The sequence below is a fragment of the Cydia pomonella genome, chromosome 16 (genome assembly GCF_033807575.1).
Source record: "Cydia pomonella isolate Wapato2018A chromosome 16, ilCydPomo1, whole genome shotgun sequence".
In the NCBI taxonomy this organism is placed as follows: domain Eukaryota; kingdom Metazoa; phylum Arthropoda; class Insecta; order Lepidoptera; family Tortricidae; genus Cydia; species Cydia pomonella.
The window spans coordinates 6,452,968-6,465,136 of record NC_084718.1 but is presented as its reverse complement, the minus strand read 5'-3'; the positions used below and the strand labels follow the sequence as shown (position 1 = coordinate 6,465,136).

General features: G+C 36.7%; 1 protein-coding gene across 1 annotated transcript in view; it reads right to left on the bottom strand.

Annotated features, from left to right (window-relative positions):
* LOC133526678 (reversion-inducing cysteine-rich protein with Kazal motifs) overlaps positions 1 to 12,169 on the bottom strand; it is a 53,203-nt gene that overhangs the window by 14,250 nt on the left and 26,784 nt on the right. The gene's annotated exons all lie outside the window — the stretch shown is intronic.

Sequence of the window (12,169 nt, the reverse complement as noted above, 5' to 3'; positions counted from 1 at the left end):
TTGTTTTTATTAATTAGTATTAGATAATTTTTAATGTTCATGATTACTTTATCATTACTAAAGTCAATGCACCAATAAAATAATTGGGTCACGAACATCTTTGAACCCCACATGCAAAGAACCACAGGATATTTATTAATTACTCGTTATATCTTTACGACTCGTATTTTACATGGATTTCTCTGATATCAAACGAGTAAATCTATCCAAAGAGAACTAACGAGTAATAAAGCTTGTCCAACTATATGTTTACGCAAACTAACGCATAACTTTCGTAAACTCTTATTTGGAGTTTTTGATTAATCGACATTAGACTTTAAATGGCATGAATTACAGCTGCATTAAAGTGGTGCATTTTGCTTTAGATAAGAGCTTGCGGCTGCTATTCCAAGAACACGTGTTCCATTGGACTCTTCATTAGTTTCTTTAAGGAATTAATTGACTCGGCAGCGCTACATTTAAGATCCCCTTTTAAAATATCACGTTACTGAGACTAGGTTACATTTGTTTTACATTTAAAGTTTTATTTAGACTTAAGCCTAAATAATGTACAATCACTGACGTAAACCGCTTTTGTTAAGTTAAAAATATCTGAGCAAGTGGGAGAAGACGTTGTTACATTATAGGGTTGCTATTTTAATATTAATACCGTACTACTACTTCGAATCGAAAAAAAATCCTGTTGTAATTCCGCGCCTTTTCGTATGCTATCTGAAGTGAAAACTTCATATTTCCTGACGATTCAAAAAATAAACATAATATTTTGAATTTAATATATGTAGTATAAAAAACCAATGTAGTATAAAAAAAATAGATCTATAGATGGGCAATTCATGAAATAAAAACTGTAGGTGCCGCTATACCAGAACACCAAAAAAAAATTTACAAATTATAGTTTCCATTATTTTGACATATATTTGAACTAAAGTTTCAGACAATATTTTTTGTAGTGATGAGTTTTAATATGTAGTATAGCCTACCAAAAAAGCAAATAAATCACAAAGACCAAATTCAAGAAAATAATTAAAAAGTGAAAAAAAAAACCGCCATATTACGAAAACTGACAAGTGTACATGGTTCTTCTTTTGGGAACAGAGCTATGCCTACTAGGAGTATCTAAAAATAAAATAACTAGAACATTTGATAGAAAGGTTAATATGCATAGACAGTATAAACACACGGTTACAGCCTTTGGAACAACGCTAACTCAGACACATTGAAAGTTTTTTTTTTAATATTAATTATGGGAAATGCCCAAACTGAAGAATGGCAAAATTTCAAAGTCTAGTCAGTCTAGTTAGGTATTATTTGAAAGAGCTCAAATTGTATATTCCAAAAAAAATATTTTTTTCATAGGGAAAAATAATATTAATTAAGGAAAATATGAAAAAAATACCGCCCCCCCCCCCCCCTTTATCTCCGAAGCTTACCGACGAAAAATTATGTATTTATTACATAATATAAATTTTACAGGAAAAATATAATCAGATCTCTATCTTGGTAACTTTTTTTTAATTAACAAAAAGCTGTCCGAATTCAGTTTGCAATTTCACCAACTTTACGTGTGTTCATTACACCTGAAATTTCTATGAGATTACATTAAATACACCATTTTTCAAATAAAAGATCAATTTCTGAAATCGGTTCACATGATAGATGCCACATAACCTTAAGCATAAACTTTTTCAACTCAAAAGGGCTCAAGAGAAATTATGAATGAATTCATTATTAAAGTCGCCATGCACTTTTACGGCTGATGGTACATCAGCGTTAACGCTCCGTAGCGTAGCGTAGTCATCTCTCTCTATCACTCTTCCATATTAGTGTGACAGTGACAGTTGCGTTCCGTTCACTACGGTGCGTAAACAATTGGCATGTTGGCTACCCAGCCAGGGAGGAAAGGGTGCCTAGCGTTAATGCTTGCGCTACGATAACGAAATGCTTTGTATATCTCTATCTCTATCACTCTTCCATATTAGTGCGACAGTGACAGTTGCGTTTCGTTGAAGCGGAGCGTAAACGATTGACATTTGCTACGCACCCAGGTTATGTTAGGCAAAGAACAATACTTAAAACCATTATTAGTACATTACGATTCAAGTGCGATAAGTAGGAAATTCGCAACGAGTGGCGATACATTGAAAATTAAAACACGACCGAAGGAAGTGGTTTAAATCGACAAGTGTTGCTAATTACCTATTCGCACGTGTATCGTACAACGTTTTACAGTACATATGGCCCTTTAAATGTTCGCCATAGGCACGTTAAGTGCCTATTACCGCAATAGTGCGGTATAGTGGCACCATATATGTATTGTAAACCTATTTATCTACACACATATCATAAACCCTCTATGATGCCTTCAAAATCTGTAAATAATGGCCAATATTACGATAAACTGTTTTGCTACAACAAATTTCTTATCTGTGATAATGTTGTAATTGCTTCATAACTACATCGGAATCAATTTGGTAATAACATTCAAATTTGGAACATCTCTGAAAAAAAAAGCAATTCGATTTGACCTCTATTCTAATATCAGTCGAGATGCCTTTTTGTTCGAAATGAAATGTCGACTGCATATAATTTTGACAAATCTCGCATGTTACTTTGTATCGATTGATACGGAAATAGGCCCCCGACTCTAGTTTGTCTCTGAATTAAAAAATACTACGGATGCGTGACATGCGTTAAAAAAGTTTTCATTTACCGCCATTTGACGTACAGTTTATGAAGTTTATATTTTCATTAGTTTTAAGTATAAAATGAACTTGTTTTGTTGTTTTTTAAGTAACTATAACAAAAGTTTCGTGTAAAATGAGCGATAAAAATATTTCGGTGACGCCACCACATATCCACGAGTTCCGCCAAGAGAGCAGCGATGCCCCAACATTAGCTGTAATTTCGGTTAGTGCATATATCATAGAAAGTTTATAATATGTGTGTAGATAAAATAATGTGTGTAACTACATAATTAGGCATTAAACACTCGTGTGAACCTTTTAAGAAACTCACTTCGTTCGTTGCTTAAGCACTCCTGTATTTTAATGCTTTTATTATGTAGCAGTCACATAAACTACTTTTACAGTACATACGGTGCTACTTTACCGCACTAGTGCGAAAATTAGCATATTACGTTACTGTGTCGAACATTTAAAGGGCCATATGTACTGTAAAACGTTGTACGATACATGTGCGAATAGGTAATTCGCAACTCGTGTCGATTTAAAACACTCCCTTCTGTCGTGTTTTAATTTATCGCCACTCGTTTCGAATTTCCTATTTTTCGCACTTGTATCGCAATGTACTATTATGTTATGTCAATACGCCGGCATAAATTATTACGACACAGTACAACTTGGTTAATTTCAGGATGTCGTGTCGTGATCGTGACGAATGAAGACCAATGTCATCCCGAGAACTATGCGGGCAGTATCTTCAATTAGATACCCCGTTATGCTCCAGAATATTCAAGGCGACAGATGGTTTGCTTTCCAATCAACACGGCTGGTTTTACGTGACTGACGAAAAGAGTTCTGTTCTGGGTTGGGTATTCGAGTAAGCATCTTTGTAAGATTCACACGAATTATTATCACATGGTCACTTGGTCAACAAAAACAAAAAAAAAATCAAATCAAAAAAATCAAAAAAGATCGATTTTGGGGTCATGTTCGACCGCAAAATCGTTTGAATGACATTAAGATACTTAATTGTGTATTTAAGTACTAGGTACACGAACGCGAAAGCAGATTACACAGAACATATAATTCAGTCGATAGTGTAACTGACATTATCGCGCTGAAGGCATCGCAAGTGCAGAGGTTATCACTGTTCAGTCAAGTCACTGGTTGTCAAACTACAATTTGTGAGTTTCAAAATCATGTAAATAACATTTACACACCTACAAATATTAAATTTATCACGCGGACGAAACGACTTGAACCCATGGCTATATCTGGGCAAATGTATGAGTCCTACCCCTACCTAGTGATATACATATCGTTGTCGTTGTAAAATTTGAAACAAATACTTTTTATCCTGGAGCTGGAAGTGGTATTCACCTAATTCGCTTCAACCAGTCATGGGATGTATGGCGCCATTAATTTTCAAACTAACAAATTTCAACGACCAATTAAACTCTATTGCTTTGCAGCTCTATTGCTTTTGTTCATGGTAAAATGTTGCCAGCATTTAAAAACTGATGGTAAATACTTATTTTACAGGATTAGTCTATTATAGCATCCCATTACTGGTCCCAGTCCCATCATAGGGGTGTTTATTATAGCTATACCTCTGAATAACAATCACATGCTAATTATGTACGGTCTTGGTTCGAGTGTGCAACCATTATCGCGATAGACGTGTCTCAAGCGCAGAGGTTATCTTGAACGTCAGAGTCACTGATTGACAACCCACTTAATTAACTTTGTTTTTTTTTTGGTCAACGCTGTGCACATAAAACAGACTGTTTACTTGCTGAAATTTCTTTAATTTATATAGATCGTGTTATTCACAACGAGACAGAGTCATGTTATTAAAGGTTAGATTTTACTGCTTCTAATTATATTCGTATATGACTTCTAATTTTGATAAAACGCCATTACTTTCTCAACATTTAACTACAATTGTTCATTTGTGTCTACTGTAAACTATTGCAGATACAAATAAATACGAGCCCACAAGCTTGTCGTGGACACATAAGTGGACATGATTGCATCGTTTAGGCCAAGAGTCTCTTACCAAGGGCCTTATTACGAACGTTATTCTGATGCAGCAACATAATATCGAAATTGTATTGATAACCTGCGTTGCCGTCTCAAGATATGAAGCGCAGTCAGTCACATGTGTGCGAGAGAACTTAATTGACAATTGTATTTGCATTAGATACCTATAGTTTTTAAAGTGCTTTCAAAAAAAATTCATAATTGGCTTATGCCAAATATTCTCGGATAGATTACCTATTCAGGCAATACGGTAGCCTTTTGCTTAGGGTTCTGTCACCGAAATCAAGTATCGTCTCTGAATATGGCCATGGTCGCGTGCTTAAAACCCTGAATGAGTACCAAGGTCGTATCTACATCCAGATCTAGCTAAAAGATTCATCAGTTGTCAGTGGTGTGGAACAATGATCATTGTATACAAATAGGGCACCATCAAACAGGTCTAATTCGGGCCACGCCATCGGCGATCCCGGTTATTGTTCGTGATTGCTTTGCTAATTTAAATTGACGCCTATTTCTATTGTTCGGCATGTGGGCAATGTAGATGTTAAAGTGTAAGAGAGCAAATACCATGCAAATACAGATAGGTACCTAAGTACTTAAATAGTTTTATTGTTTATAAGATAACTTATTTCATACGCAGCGATAATAAATTGACGTGATATCTTTCGCAGTGATAAATAACCCTAATAAGTGAAAAAAAAAGTATAACTTGTAGGTTTTTTACACACGCACTTGTCCGACGCACCCCACCGAAACGTCACTTACAGCAGAATAAAAGAACGCCACTTCCGCCCCGGCGTGTCAACTTGGCACCAATTACATTTTCTCGTGTTACAATTACAATATGAAAGAATGATTTATTTAACTAAACCTTTTCTTTGTTATTTTTTCGCATAGTTTTGGTAGTTATAGGTACTGAATAAGCTACTACAGTACAAAAACAAAATTTCTACACTAAAAAAAGAACTAAGAATCTTAGTGTATATCTGTATTAAGAAGGCCAATAAGTTTATTGTGCTGAAATGTTTGAAAAGATCATAAGTTATCAATTTACCAATTACTTACTTAAGATACCTGGCTTAAGAAAGGTGCCTACTTAAATGCATCTAAGAAGTTAATAAAATGTTACTAACACACCAGTAAAAGTAAAACCTTTTTAACGAAAACGAAGCCCGTGTGTCATGTCACGGGCTTCGTTTTGAACTGAAAAATGAAAGCAACTAAAACTCAGCTTTAATTGCAGCTTGCAAGTTCTGTTTAAGGGGAATAAAACAAATACCTTAGCATCTGCACGTAATTTCAATATTTCAAACGCTAAAGCAGTTCTCGGAAGCGTCACAAAAGTCACAATGTGGCGAGCGATTCCGATGCGACTCCAGTCGCTACGACCCGGGATATTTTTAATGCACTCGCCCCGAGCATTCGAAAACATCGCTTATTATTCAATCCGCGGCGACCGTTTGTCAATGGCGACAGAATAAAAAGTTCAGTTGAATCATAAGCATAACGATAAAGAGGAATTAGCATGGAGACAATCGCGGGAGGGGTTGACATCACCAGCCATCATAGTTCACGTGTCCGCTGTTACACGTGAAAGGAATTCCTCGAGTGTTTTTATGACGGAATTATTCCTCACGCTTCCTCGAACGTAGAACACCCCGCAGTCGAACAATGAAAATCGTTTCGAATTAACATCGCCGCATTCAAACTCGATTCCAGACTGCATAATCGAAATCTGAATAGCAAAAGCTTTTCTTAATGGAAACGAATCAACGGCGAAATCTGTGCGATATGTAAATGAAGTTCAAGAACCCAAGCAACTGTGACAAATTGAGCCATTACAAGAAACCCGTACGGACAATGAATCTATTAGGATTCAGAGCGCCGTCTGCAACCATTTTGCATGTACGTCCTCGTACGAGCATAGTAGTAATAGCTCTAATAAAATTTAAAGGTCCTCTCTGCATTCGGGAGCCCGTACACGGCAGATGCAGTTTACACATTGTATTTGGTATTTAACCACCGAACAAATAGCTAACCAGTCAACAACGAAACGAAACTTTAAACTCCAGATTACGCCAATAAAAGTTAATTAACGCTTCTCACAGCCGCAACACTCAATAACGGAGCTGCCATTTCAGTGCTAATTAAAACACAAAGGGGCTTTCAGTTGACAAAATAAAATAACGCTGAGAGCTCACCGTCAGACGCCCTAAATAGTTTAGCAACTACCCGCCGTAATTATTGTGGAGAGGCTGACAGCTTCATCCAGAGGGTTGGCACGCGCGGGATTATTTACGAAGAAACACCGTTGTCGTGCGCTGTCGTCGCCTTGTCTTGATAAAGCGTTTGTGGAGAAATTATCGTATATCTATTGTTTTGTTTTTATGAGTACATCTGTGGGTTATAAGAATAACTTTAGCGACTGCACGGGGCAGCCCTGCGTGGCTCCTATAGGTGCGGTTCGGAAATAGCTGAGCGGGCCGCGCAGCAATCAAAGGACAGAATCAAATCGCTACTCCATCACCGCTTTGATGTTTCTTTGTGAATTTGTCTGAATACCATTCCTCCCTCATTTCAATAGCAAAACACTGTTTATTTTCGTTTTAGTCTTTGATTGTATTAATATTGAGCGTTCATCTATTATTTTCCATGGTTTCAACACGTTTGAACAGTTTTCGTTATTTTGTTCTTGACTTTGATTTAGCGGACAGTCTGTTTCTATAATTAACTAACCAAACAAATTGTTCTAAAATTGGGTCATCGTCCAAAAGTATGGAGATATTTATAACAAAAACCAAATTATACCTAGATGTACTTTGGTTTTTACGATTCAAAGTAGAAAAAAAAACAACGGGTTGCACTTCAGGAGTGCCGGCAGAAGTGAAAACTTGAATATTAACGTTGTGCATTTTTGATATTTTGGAATAGTTAGGGAATAATTTTGCACGAATTGCTTGAATTATCAGTATAAAAGTACTATCATTTATATGGTAAAATACAATATTCATTTATTGCGCTATCGTACACAAACATGACAATGTAACCTTATAGACTGCCCCATCGAACAAGCTAAGAAACTCTTGTTTAAATTCTTACATTCACTTACTTATGCCGAGACAGAAGATATTTTAGCTAAAATACTTTAGTTTAGTTTTCATACCTTGCAGGAATGTATTTTTTTTCTTACTATAACTAATTCATTTTAAGTTTGTTATCTCAATACTTACTTTATTGTGTAACTTAGTTCAATAATTTTAACTGTAACTGGTTCCCCGCCATACAGACGTAGCCTAGTGCGGACTGCGGAGACCCCTAACATATTCTGTTATGTGTTTTATTGATAATAAAATTTATTCTTATTCTTACTTATATTACATAAAAAATTTAACACTTCAGAACTATTACAATTATTTAACATTAAAAAGTTTATATCTCAGAAAAATCAACTTACATCCATAATTTCAACGACTCTTACACTATCATCATTACTAGAACCATGATGGAGTTTTTCGATCAGGTCACGTGTCCGTCTTACGAATTTTCAATCTCACGAATTTGTCGGTCACGTGACCTGTCAAGAGTTGAACATTTTTTCCCCATCACAAAAAGTGCACAGCGACGCTAAAGAAGTTTTCACTTCAAAAAACGGAGAAATTGATGAATATACAACTTAGGCTCGGAATTTTAAATAATATGGGCCTTTTTTGGAAACGTGCCTTTAGTTTCATATAAAGTAGTTGTCATTTCCAAGTGAACTAGCGTGACGAGACAATATTGGGCAAGGAGACATTCTTAGTGACAGTTTGATTAACGAGCTGCTGACACCCCCTCCGCGCGAGGATATTATCCCCTCCACCTCCAGACCAGCGATAACGCTTCTCGGAACAGATAACATGAAGCGACATTTCGTAAACTGTTGGTTTTTGCTAACGCGTTGTTAAAGCACATAAAGGGGAATAACTATAAATTAACCGTTGTTAAGCCATTATAAAATGTGCGCGTCATCTGTCATCGTATCGCATTATTTAGCAATTTTAGCATAGAAAAACATAGGTAAAAGGTGTGTGACGCTAAATCAAAATAGTCGGTTGTCAAAAAGGCGCTACTGCTATAATTATCAGCATAGCATGTATTATAGAATTCGCAATCGTCTACCTAGATATAGTATCTATACATCCGACGACAACGTGGTAAATATTGCTTCAAACAGTCGCTAATATTGAACGCATTCTAGTATTATAAAAAAAAATCTATAGAAAAATCATTCCAATATCGAGAACATAGTACACTCAAATGAAAATGGTAGTGGCCTTTTCCCGCCCGCCCAAGAACGCATCTTATTAGAGCAGAGCAGCTGATTAACTTTGCCAAATTTAATACCCATTTACCTGTTAATTTGTTTAGAATTTAGTAGGTACCTATAACTTTTTGTTGTTTAGCTAGAGTAATTAAAGTTACATTACAAAGTTACGTTACATTAAACACATAAACAATTAGTCACGAAATGTCAGGAAAGTATGTAAGAATAAATATTTTGACATCTAGAATCGCTATCTTAACACTGATAATAGTGATAATGGTCATTTCAATAATTTGGTGTAACAAGGAAATCCATCCTTACGTGTAAGTCTAGTGCTTCTAAACAGTAGGTATATCTCTTTAGTTTTGACTTAACTTAGTACAAAGGCAAAGTACTTAGTAATTACTAATTATGTTATTTAAGTATTTATACTCGAAATAAAACCCCGAGGTGTCGCGGACGTGGGACGGGACGGACATGAAAGGGTTCGACTTGTGTCTATTTCGGCCGCTTTGAACTGTCGCCGCTCGTGTTTGTTTGTTTTCGCGACTTGAAGGGGAAAGTCACGTGAACTGGGTGTCCAAATTAATTTCCGAGTATTGGTTTACAGAATTATGAAGGTACGGAATTAAGCCAAGATGCCAAGATTGTCACGCAAATGAAGTGTTTTTGTATAAGAGATCATTTTAAACATGTATTTAAACCGAAATTTGAAGAATTACATACATTGTATGAAGAATATTTTAAAAGTGAATGAAGAGATAGAGGTACCTACTTATGCCAGAATTGAAGCAAGTGGAAATTTATGATCTCTGGGGGCCCTTCCTGGGACCAATGCTGCAGTGATTTACTTAGTTATTGACATATTTATACAGAACTACGTCTTATTTCACCTCTGTAAAGAAGCAAAAGTGTAGGCCACATATATGTGCTTAGAAAGTGTCTGTCTAACCTTATTAATTTCTCCCGTTTATCTAATTAGAAATTGAGTTCAATATTAGTTAAACAATTTAAGCACATCGCGCATGAGTGATAAATCTACGTAAGATACGGGGTCTAGATACGGATAAGATACGGCTGGAGGCAAGTAATGCGATTAAGTTAGTCTCCGCCTGGAGCCGGGCGGGCTTCATATATAATATGGAATATCGGTCCTTCAACATAATATAACAATTTGTAAAAGGTATTCGTTGGTGTTTTACATTTGTTTTACAATGTAGGCTCTTTACTAACGCATAACTCACGTGGGTTCTTGGCATATTCACTGCCAAGAGCCCGCTAGGTGGGTTCATTTGGTATAGGACCAGGCATTGAAAGTTTTAATCTAATATAGTTCCTTGGAATCGATTCACCAAATCGGAAAAAAAGATTTTGTAACTAGACACAGTATTGAAATACTTAAGTCTCTTGCTTACATGACGGCATCAAACGAGACAACGCATTAACTGTTAATTTTATTTAAGTTAACTATTATCTTTAATATCCCACAATTCATAATCCTAAAAAATATCTCTATAAGTAAACAAATATGATGTTATGTTATGTGGTGGTCATTTTTATCTAACATGATTGCACTTTGTAATAATTGTTTCTTACTGAATGGCGTACAATCACAGCGTTTTAGAATTTATTACTCCTATATAAAGACAGGAGAAATGATCATAAGCAGCTGTTTGTTACAATTTTACCACGTTCCACTTTTAAAGCGTAGCGACATAAAGTTTCACGCCAAGTTAAGTTACGACTACTACCGCAGCCGCTCTACCGCTACACGTTTCAAAAACCTAACAATTTTTATATCGATAAATGGCTATTGAATTTTCAATCCGGCAGTTGAAGTTGAGGTAAAACGGCTGTGAGGCGCTGGCGCGTGCTTGGCGTGTTAACTGAGCGACCGCTCTCGTAGCATCTGAGTGTACGCGAGTATTCGGCTCAGGGTTAGAAGGAGTCTTCTCTTACATCTTATAGTTGTGTGTTTAGTTTGTTATTAATCAGACAAACATCGAAATCTTGAAAGACTTGAACCGGCATCGATAGATATGCTTGGTTGAATAGAAACAGTTTCACCCAATCTGATGTGTATAAGTGGACATCGAGCTGATGAAATTAACAAGTACCGATGAGAAATCAAATATCATACTTATGATGTTTCAACTGAGCCCTCTACTCGCCTGTCATCAGTAAAATAATGCAGGGCCTTGCAGATTCGTACGCCACCATGTCAACGCGGTTGCATTTACAAAGGAGTGATGTGGGGTGGGAGAGGTAACGATATCTGGCGGACGCGAGGTCTGTTGGTGTCAATTTATATGTAGGTACCCACTTCGTTAAGGCTAAAGATATCCAAGAACTATGATAATAACTGAACCCTCGACTCGCCCGTATTCAGTAAAGTATACACGACCGCCATTCCTACGCCACGCACGCCGGTGCCGGTCCCCGGACGCCGTGATTGTCACGTCGGACAGTGTAAAGCACGGTTACGTGGACTTTAGTCATTTAGTGTGACGTTGTGACGTAGGTGAGGTAGTAATAAGTAAGAATGCCTGTTCAGCCTGTTGGATACGAAATGGTGTGAATTGTGATAGGTATGTCAGACAAAATTTAACTGCGTTTAGGTTAAAATCATCCTTAAGAGCTCCACATATCTAACAACTATGGGTAACTGAGCATTATACTCGTCCGTGTTTAGTATGATACTATTAAACAACTTGACACATTAACCAGTCATTGGCATTACTTACATTAATTTCAAAAGTATATTTACTATGACACTTATTGTGAAAACGTATGGTGGGGCACAAATCATTTTTTTCGATTGTACCTAATAGAACCACTACCAATACAAGGGCCAGCGTATTCGTACGCCACGCACGCCGGTGTCAAGCGCGGTTACGTGGAGCGGCGTGACGTGGGTGAAGCAATAATGTCCGACGGGCACGAGGCCAGTAATGGTGTGAATTGACAAACATGATATTGATCGCGAAGACTGTAATTGTGTGAATTGGTGATGAAAATATAAATTGCATTTTTTAAACATTTTCTCCATCCAGCCCTATCAGTTCCGTTTGTCGGCATGTCTAACGCTCCATCATAGATAGGTACTTACATTGTCCTTCACTGCACCTATTCATAGCAACTG